We start from the raw sequence: 9,251 nt of genomic DNA, 5'->3' as shown, positions 1-9,251 counted from the left end.
CAAATACTTGATAGCTTATTCGTTTTACTTTCCTTAATGAATCAGGCCCAATCTGTTTAAATACTGCAGGACTCACATATTGTAGAAAGATAACCCTTTATTGGAGTCAACTATTGCACATAGATAAAACCCAATTGTCACAGACCTCAACCCTCCCACCCAGTTGCTAAACATGTATTACACATCCCAGTTGCAGATTCCTCCCGGTTGTTACTAGGGATGAGCGCACTCGGATTTATGAAATCCGAGCCCACCCGAACGTTGCGGATCCGAGTCGGATCAGAGACAGATCCGGGTATTGGCGCCAAATTCAAATGTGAAACTGAGGCTCTGACTCATAATCCCGTTGTCGGATCTCGCGATACTCGGATCCTATAAATTCCCCGCTAGTCGCCGCCATCTTCACTCGGGCATTGATCAGGGTAGAGGGAGGGTGTGTTAGGTGGTCCTCTGTCCTGGTAGATCTCGTGCTGTGCTGTTTAGTTCTGTGCTGTGCTGTTTAGTTCTGTGCTGTGCTGTGCTGTGCTGTGTTCTGCAGTATCAGTCCAGTGGTGCTGTGTGCTGTGCTCTGTCCTTCTGAGTTCAGTGGTGCTGCTGGGTCCTGTGCTGTGTCCTGTTCAGTCCAGTGGTGCTGTGTCCTGTGCTCTGTGCTTCTAAGGGCATTGGTATTTCCCCAATATTCCCCTGTGTTTAAAAAAATAAAAAAAAGTTTTTTAAAAAAATACCAAAAACTACTTTAATTTTTTTTAATTACCACAAAATTTGCACAACCAATCCTGCAGTATAAGCCCATTGGTACTGCAATATTACCAAGTTCACACATTCAGCAGTAAAAGTCCAGTGGTACTGCAATATTACAAAGTTTACACATTCTGCAGTATCAGTCCAGTGGTGCTGTGTCCTGTGCTCGGTCCTGCTGAGGTCCGTAGTGCTGCTGGGTCCTGTGCTGTGTCCTGTTCAGTCCAGTGGTGCTGTGTCCTGTGCTCTGTGCTTCTAAGGGCATAGTTATTTCCCCATTATTCCCAAGTTTTTTAAAAATAAAAAAAAAGTAAAAAAAAAAAAAAAAAAATATAATAATTATAACCAAATTTGCAAAACCAATACAGCAGTATAAGTCCATTGGTACTGCAATATTACCAAGTTCACACATTCTGCAGTATCTTGTGCTACATATAATGGAGACCAAAAATTTGGAGGATAAAGTAGGGAAAGATCAAGACCCACTTCCTCCTAATGCTGAAGCTGCTGCCACTAGTCATGACATAGACGATGAAATGCCATCAATGTCGTCTTCCAAGCCCGATGCCCAATCTCGTAGTACCGGGCATGTAAAATCCAAAAAGCCCAAGTTAAGAAAAAGTAGCAAAAAGAGAAACTTAAAATCATCTGAGGAGAAACGTAAAGTTGCCAATATGCCATTTACGACACGGAGTGGCAAGGAACGGCTTAGGCCCTGGCCCGTGTTCATGACTAGTGGTTCAGCTTCACCCACGAATCTTAGCCCTCCTCCCCCCCCCTACAAAAAATTGAAGAGAGTTATGCTGTCAGCAACAAAACAGCAAACAACTCTGCCTTCTAAAGAGAAATTATCACAAATCCACAAGGCGAGTCCAAGGATGTTGGTGGTTGTCAAGCCTGACCTTCCCATCACTGTACGGGAAGAGGTGGCTCGGGAGGAGGCTATTGATGATGTAGCTGGCGCTGTGGAGGAACTTGATGATGAGGATGGTGATGTGGTTATTGTAAATGAGGCACCAGGGGGGGAAACAGCTGATGTCCATGGGATGAAAAAGCCCATCGTCATGCCTGGTCAGAAGACCAAAAAATGCACCTCTTCGGTCTGGAGTTATTTTTATCCAAATCCAGACAACCAATGTATGGCCATATGTAGCTTATGTAAAGCTCAAATAAGCAGGGGTAAGGATCTTGCCCACCTAGGAACATCCTCCCTTATACGTCACCTGAATAACCTTCATAGTTCAGTGGTTAGTTCAGGAACTGGGGCTAGGACCCTCATCGGTACAGGGACACCTAAATCCCGTGGTCCAGTTGGATACACACCAGCAACACCCTCCTCGTCAACTTCCTCCACAATCTCCATCAGATTCAGTCCTGCAGCCCAAGTCAGCAGCCAGACTGAGTCCTCCTCAATACGGGATTCATCCGAGGAATCCTGCAGCGGTACGCCTACTACTGCCACTGCTGCTGTTGCTGCTGTTAGTCGGTCATCTTCCCAGAGGGGAAGTCGTAAGACCGCTAAGTCTTTCACAAAACAATTGACCGTCCAACAGTCGTTTGCCATGACCACAAAATACGATAGTAGTCACCCTATTGCAAAGCGTATAACTGCGGCTGTAACTGCAATGTTGGTGTTAGACGTGCGCCCGGTGTCCGCCATCAATGGAGTGGGATTTAGAGGGTTGATGGAGGTATTTTGGCCCCGGTATCAAATTGGGTACCGGGGCCACCCCACTACGCAGTCCAGATACTTGTTTGGTGGAATTCTGACACGTGGAGGGTTTTTTAATTATATTGTGGCCTCGGTACCAAATTGTGTACCGGGGCCACCACACTACGCAGTCAAGATAGATAGATGCGTATCATAGATAAAGTACATTCAGTGGTGTGGGGCAAATTGAAAAATATTCAAAATGCACTGACATTATCAAAAACAAGAGGTTGTCACACGCTAAAACTCCAACATGTATATGATGGAGAGGATGGAGGAGCAGCCGTATGTGTAGTGTAATGCAGACCTGTTGAAGGTTTTTTATATATTTTATTGTGGTGCCCAGTGCCCACTCCTCTAGGCAGTCCAGGTACATTTATTGGTGCGATTCATAAAAGTTCAGGGTTTTTAATATATTGTGGTGACCCACTCCTCTACGCAGTCCAGGTACATTTATTGGTGCGAATCATAAAAGTTCAGGGTTTTTAATATATATTGTGGTGACCCACTCCTCTACGCAGTCCAGGTACATTTATTGGTGCGAATCATAAAAGTTCAGGGTTTTTAATATATATTGTGGTGACCCACTCCTCTACGCAGTCCAGAAAGATACCTTGTTGCAACGTTTTGGACTAATAACTATATTGTGAGGTGTTCAGAATACACTGTAAATTAGTGGAAATGCTTGTTATTGAATGTTATTGAGGTTAATAATAGCCTAGGAGTGAAAATAAGCCCAAAAACTTGATTTTTAAACTTTTTATGTTTTTTTCAAAAAAAATCCGAATCCAAAACCTTAAATCCGAACCGAGACCTTTCGTCAAGTGTTTTGCGAGACAAATCCGAACCCCAAAAATAACGAAAATCCGGATCCAAAACACAAAACACGAGACCTCAAAAGTCGCCGGTGCACATCCCTAGTTGTTACCCATATATTGTACAAAGATCCTTACTAGGTGCTGGATTACATTATGCAGGAATCCTCCTCCATCGTTTTTACTCACCAATTACTGGCCACAAATCATGTGAGATCAAGGTGCCACACTCACTATGATGGACTACAAATCACAGCTATCCTCTATCATTTACTCTGGGTTCAATGGCCCTGTCAATGCTCTCTGTGCAATTATGCAATTTTCTCATCCTTCCTATATAGTTCAATAAGTTTCCACATGAATAACAGGTTATGAACTTTATAGATCTGTACATCTTGATTTTGGGTTGCGAACGAAGTTACTCCTAACATTACAGCTAACTGATACAGATGTGACTGACACAGCCATAAAGGTGGAGAAGTACTGTATCACCTCACTGGTGTGCCTACATTTCTCTCCACCCAACTCTTTTTATCAGCTGGTACAAACTCCACAGACATATCTGTCTTGCTCTGTAAACCAATACACTCTGTCAGAAATTTTTGAACACTTGCGTAATATCAGTGACATGGATGATCCAAAGCTGCTTCAGCATTGTGCAGCATTTTGCACTTAATCAATTACCTCTTCTGCGTTTATTGTGCGGCTTTCCTTAAACACTTCCGGACTTATAGAGTGTTGTGATTGTGGGATAACACTCTATTATTTATTTTTTTTCATTTAAAATGTTCCTAATAGGCTGCATGGCTGAGTCCCAGCCCCAGGCTAAAATTTGCCAACCAGTCCCCATATCCCACCTCCATCTCTGACTATGTATTATAAAGACATCTACCCTATTTCCTGGCCATACATCACACAGAGATCTCCTCTGATTTCTGGCCATGGATGGCACAAAGATTCTCCCCAAATTGCTGGTCAGGTATTGCACAGAGATTCCTCTAGCAAGTACCCCATCAATCAATACACATAACGGAGCCCTAACAAGCAACTTCACGGAGCATCCCCACCCTGCCTCAGTACAGTAATAGGAAATATTTTTTTAAAAATGAAATAATAATTGAAATAAATATATTGGTTATAGTGATGGGGGAAGAATGCTATTTAAGTATGTATTTTTTAAATGTCACATACTTGTCCACTTGTGACACATGGCTCATTTTAAAATTGTTCCATTCTGGAATGAGTTATGTTGCATTGGGTGAGGCGGAACACTGGAAGTAATGAAGTACTGTTAAACTAATTGTCTTTTTCTTTTGTTATATAAAGCTTTCCATGTATGTTATATTCTGCAGATTCCTGGTTCCTAAATAACTACAATACATCAGGATGTGCAACTGTCAGTGAAGGCAAATAGATTTAAATATCATAAGCTATGTAGTGGAGAGGTTAATAGGTAAAACATTTTTTAACAATTCTAAAATCATTATGAACACCTTTCTTTCATATTGATCTTTCATATGATAGGGCCCCTGCTCCCCCCTGAGCAGAAAAAAGAGCAGACCAGAGGTCTCTTCATCGCCGGTCTGCACATGCTCAGAAGAGGATGTGCAGACTGCTCTATTGAGAGCAGAGGGGTGACCCAGTGGTAACAATGGCATCGCTGAGCCTCATAGTAAAATTTGGGTAGGAGAACTGTTCCGCCCCTGAGTGCAATAAAAGTGTGTGTGGGAGTGTGTATGTGTGTTCCTTTCATTTTTTACAAATTATCAAGTATTGTAATGCCAATGATCACCAAAAAACAAAATAAACTGCAGTTTAGCAGCTAGCATCGAGGGATTCTGTATGTCTATGGTTCTCAGTATGACCTCAGATGGGAACAGTACAGCCTCACCAATAAAAATCCAATTCACATAGTAGTCACCTGTTCAAACGAGCCATCTGCTTCTTGCCAAAACCAATACAGAATCAACCAGTCACTGTCTGTAGGTATCTACCAGGATAAACCTCACAGGGCTCTGCTTGTTGTGGAAATGTGTTGAATATAAATAGAAAACAGGCCAAAAATGTAAGTTTAAGTTGACTAAAGTGTGGGCTGTAGAATAGAAGGATGCGTGGAGAACATTTAAGGTCAAAGCTTCACTTGAAATTATAGGAACTAAAGGTGTTGTGAATATTCCCTCTTACTTTTTGCCGTTTCCCAAATATTTGGATAGCTATCCATCCGAAGCCGGATACTAAGCCAAATGTTCATGTAACTATAAAAAGAGAATAAAAACACAAGTTATGTTTCTTTTTCACAGGGTCATTGGGTTTTATTACACACACTTGTTTTTCTTGCCATTCCTATAGAACAAATGTACGGTCTAATCTTATAAAAAGGAAATAGAAACCTTTGTAGTACTGTACTGTAAGAGAAAACATAAATATTTCAAGATGGTTATATGGTTTAGTGCTAGCTATCAAACTGAACACGATTGCTTCAAGCCCAGCATCACAACTGTTTATTTTACATAGCTGTAAATTGACTTGAAACTATGTGTTTAAGTATTACTATTATTATTATTATTATAATTATTACTATTACTAATATTTAAGATACGATTAATTACAGTTACTCATCCTGATAAAAAAAAAATCTGTGTACTGTGAAAACCCATTTACATGACTTTCAGGAGATGCCTCAGGGCCATGGGGAGTCTGTTCCTAAGAATAGAGGCTTCTTACAAAGCGGTGATATAGAATGAGCACATGTGCCTCATTTACGAAGCACAGAACGGTCGAGGTGCATCACAAAAGTTTATTTAGTAATGTAGTGCGCCTAAATGTGCACATAAGTGTATTGGTTTGTGTGGCAAGATGGTGACCTGCAGAGGAGCAGAAGATTGCACCAGTCAATGGGTGGAGAATGGTGGAATGAGGGCATTCATTGCTAAGTAAAGAGTAGAAGCAATGGGTGCACCACGTTTCAAAATTATTCACATGAAATAGAGGGGTGGAGGGGACACATTTGTAGGGGAGTCTCTTGCTTCGTGGAGGCACAAAGCCATTTTTGGAGATCTAATATTAACAAATACTTTTAGCCACAAGAATTTTCCCCCTTTCCAGTTGCATATCAGTTGAGATGCACTTTAAATGAGGCTACACCAAGTATTAGAAAAATTGAAAAGTATAATTTAAGGGGCAGTTCTAAAGCCGAAGGAGGTAGGACTGAAAGCGGTGAAAGTGGTGGTTCTAAAGCAGTAGGAGATAGGACTTTGATGTAAATTTTCACGCACAGTGCATCTTTTAGTTTGCAAAGGTGTCTCCTAACACCGGAAATGTACTGGAGTGACCAGTGCAAAACCAGTGATTTGCGGTTTGCTTCCAGTGGGTTTCATAAATGAGGTCCAATAGTTGTCAACTTTGCATTTAACATTGGTAACTAATAGGTAGTGTCTTACAAGACACAACTAGAGAAAAACAGAGAGTAGGATAAAGCAATGACACCCGTCTTCATACAATGACTCGCCACTAATGTTATGCTGACTGTTTGAACCTTTGCCAATAGTGCTTACTGATGTATGGGGGTAAATGGTGGACCCCATTAATGCTTGCTGGGACTGGAGGAACACACAGAGTGATGCCTTCTGTCAGTAACTTTTTTTCTTGCTTTACTTAATCACTTACCTTTGACATCCATTCTTATTCGCTTTCAGGCTGTGTTTCCTGTAAAACACAGCAAGCATGTGGTGTCAGTAACAACATAGGTTCTTGGGAGGGATCCCTCCCTCTGCTATTCTCACTGAGGAAAATGATTATGTACAAAAGAATAGGGGGAGCTTGCATTCTTCTTTATTCTTTCAATATTTATTTTCTAAATATTAGACAATGACTATTGTGAGTTGGGGGGAATTGGTTTAAATGCAAGCTGAATACCTTTGATAACTTATAAGAACATTGAACTGGTAGATAAGCTCTAAAGAGAGTACCCTGATGACTACATGAGTCCAGGGGTATCTAAGCCAGCATCTCTGCATGTAAAAGCACGCTGATCTGAATAAATAATAATTCTGAAAAGTACAGTATTCTGTCCTGCTTTGGGGTTATGGAGATGAATACATTTTATATTAACAGTTTTATTGCTCAGATTAGTATTATGACTAATATTATTATACTTTATTTATAAAGCGCTGACAAATAACGTAGCAATGACGTGAAACATAAGGTACAGTTGGCCTTGCCCAAATTAGCTTACAATCTTACAAGAGGTGTGGGGAGCAACTGACACGTAAGGTAGTGGAGAAGTTTTAATAGTAATGTGTCTTTTACATACATTTAATAACAGCAAAAAATAGAGCGAGTGCTGCATCCAAATATAAAACAGAAAACCTTATTTTTACCTGAAGTTCTGCATAATGAGACATACTTCAGAACGAAATGTTTGGGGACAAAATCTTCTCTGTTCTTCCCTAGTGTCCTAAATGTATTTGCACATCACAACATGGGATCTCTGTCTGGGCCTGGTTCATCAAAAAAAGCAAAATGAATGTATTGTGCATTTCTTTTTAAAAAAAAATACACATAAATCGGGCATTCGCATTTACATTCAGTTTAAAGCAGATCCAAAGAAACGACTCTTGTTGAATACGGGTCTAAGTACGCTCTGGGTAGAAGGCACTTGCTGTAATGAGACAGACACAACACACTGCTGGATACATACAATACATATGTATAATAAAAAATCCCAGCAGTACGCACAGAAAAAAACCTATTAAATTACTGTCACCTGTATTAATGAGAAATCATTAAAATACATCTATCAGGATGTTATTAATGTCTCCTGTACATAAGATACATTTTTACAGTTGATCCTGAATGCAAGCACATGTTCTAGCATGTATACCAGGGTTTTCCAATTCCAGTCCTCAGGGCTCCCCAACAGTGCAGGTTTTCTGGATCACATGTGACATAATTAGGACCACCTGTGGATCTGTTACAATGTGTCAGTCAGTAATGAATACACCTGTGCTCCAGCAGGGAGATATGGAAAACATGGGAAGCCCTGAGGACTGGGTTTGGGAAACCCTGTGTATACACATCCGCCATCACTATCGCTCAGCACTTACACCTGCCCTGTAGCTGGTGCAAGTAATACGACTGAAAATGAAGTACCTGAGAGATGTTCAAAGCTTGAAATGGACACTGCTGCCAGGGCGTGAGCTTGGCACGCCCTCACTGTCCACTCCCCACTTCTGCTGATGAAATAGTAGGCTGTCTGAAGTGTAAGTTACGTTGGAAGATGAATTAGATGTTCTTAGGCTCACTGGCGTATAGTCCGTTTCTGGGCATGCGCATAACGATTTTATTTAGGCGATCTGTGTCTAAAACAAGTGATAGGAAATATTGCATTGGTACAAAGAAAAACTCGTGCAATATGGAAAGTATGCACTAGACCTAGGACTGACAAGTCTCCAATGTGATCTGAATAGTAAACATTAGTTTTTAGTAAAATATTTATTATTTAAATGAGTGATCAGTGTCACAGACGAACATGCTGTGCTACAAGTTGAAATGTGAACTCTTACAAGTTTTGTTTTTGACGAGTTCCAAACTAAATAGCATGTTTTACAATTCCAGGGGCAAACAACATTAGTACTGACTGAGGCTAACTACTAAGCTTTAAATAACAAGCAACCAACGAAACTAATAAAAAAAATAACTAATGTTAAAAAACATCTGGATGTTGAATGTCAGCTCCTGTGATACACACGTGGAAAAGACACACTTGCACAGTATGTACTGCCAAATGATATTGCGTACTTGGTATAAGTCTGATACTATGGCTTCCTTTGTCAAGTCTGCAACGTGGAGTAATGTTTGAGAGCAATGAAGCCAGTACCGATGGGACAAGTTGACACATCCATCCACCTAGCCGTAGTAGTGTGTGGGTAGGAGCCCCCTCCCACTGAGTGTGTTGTCAAACTGCTGAGATGATATGATTGGTGCAC

The sequence above is a fragment of the Mixophyes fleayi genome, chromosome 4 (genome assembly GCF_038048845.1).
Source record: "Mixophyes fleayi isolate aMixFle1 chromosome 4, aMixFle1.hap1, whole genome shotgun sequence".
In the NCBI taxonomy this organism is placed as follows: Eukaryota; Metazoa; Chordata; class Amphibia; order Anura; family Limnodynastidae; genus Mixophyes; species Mixophyes fleayi.
This window is presented reverse-complemented; position numbering follows the sequence as displayed.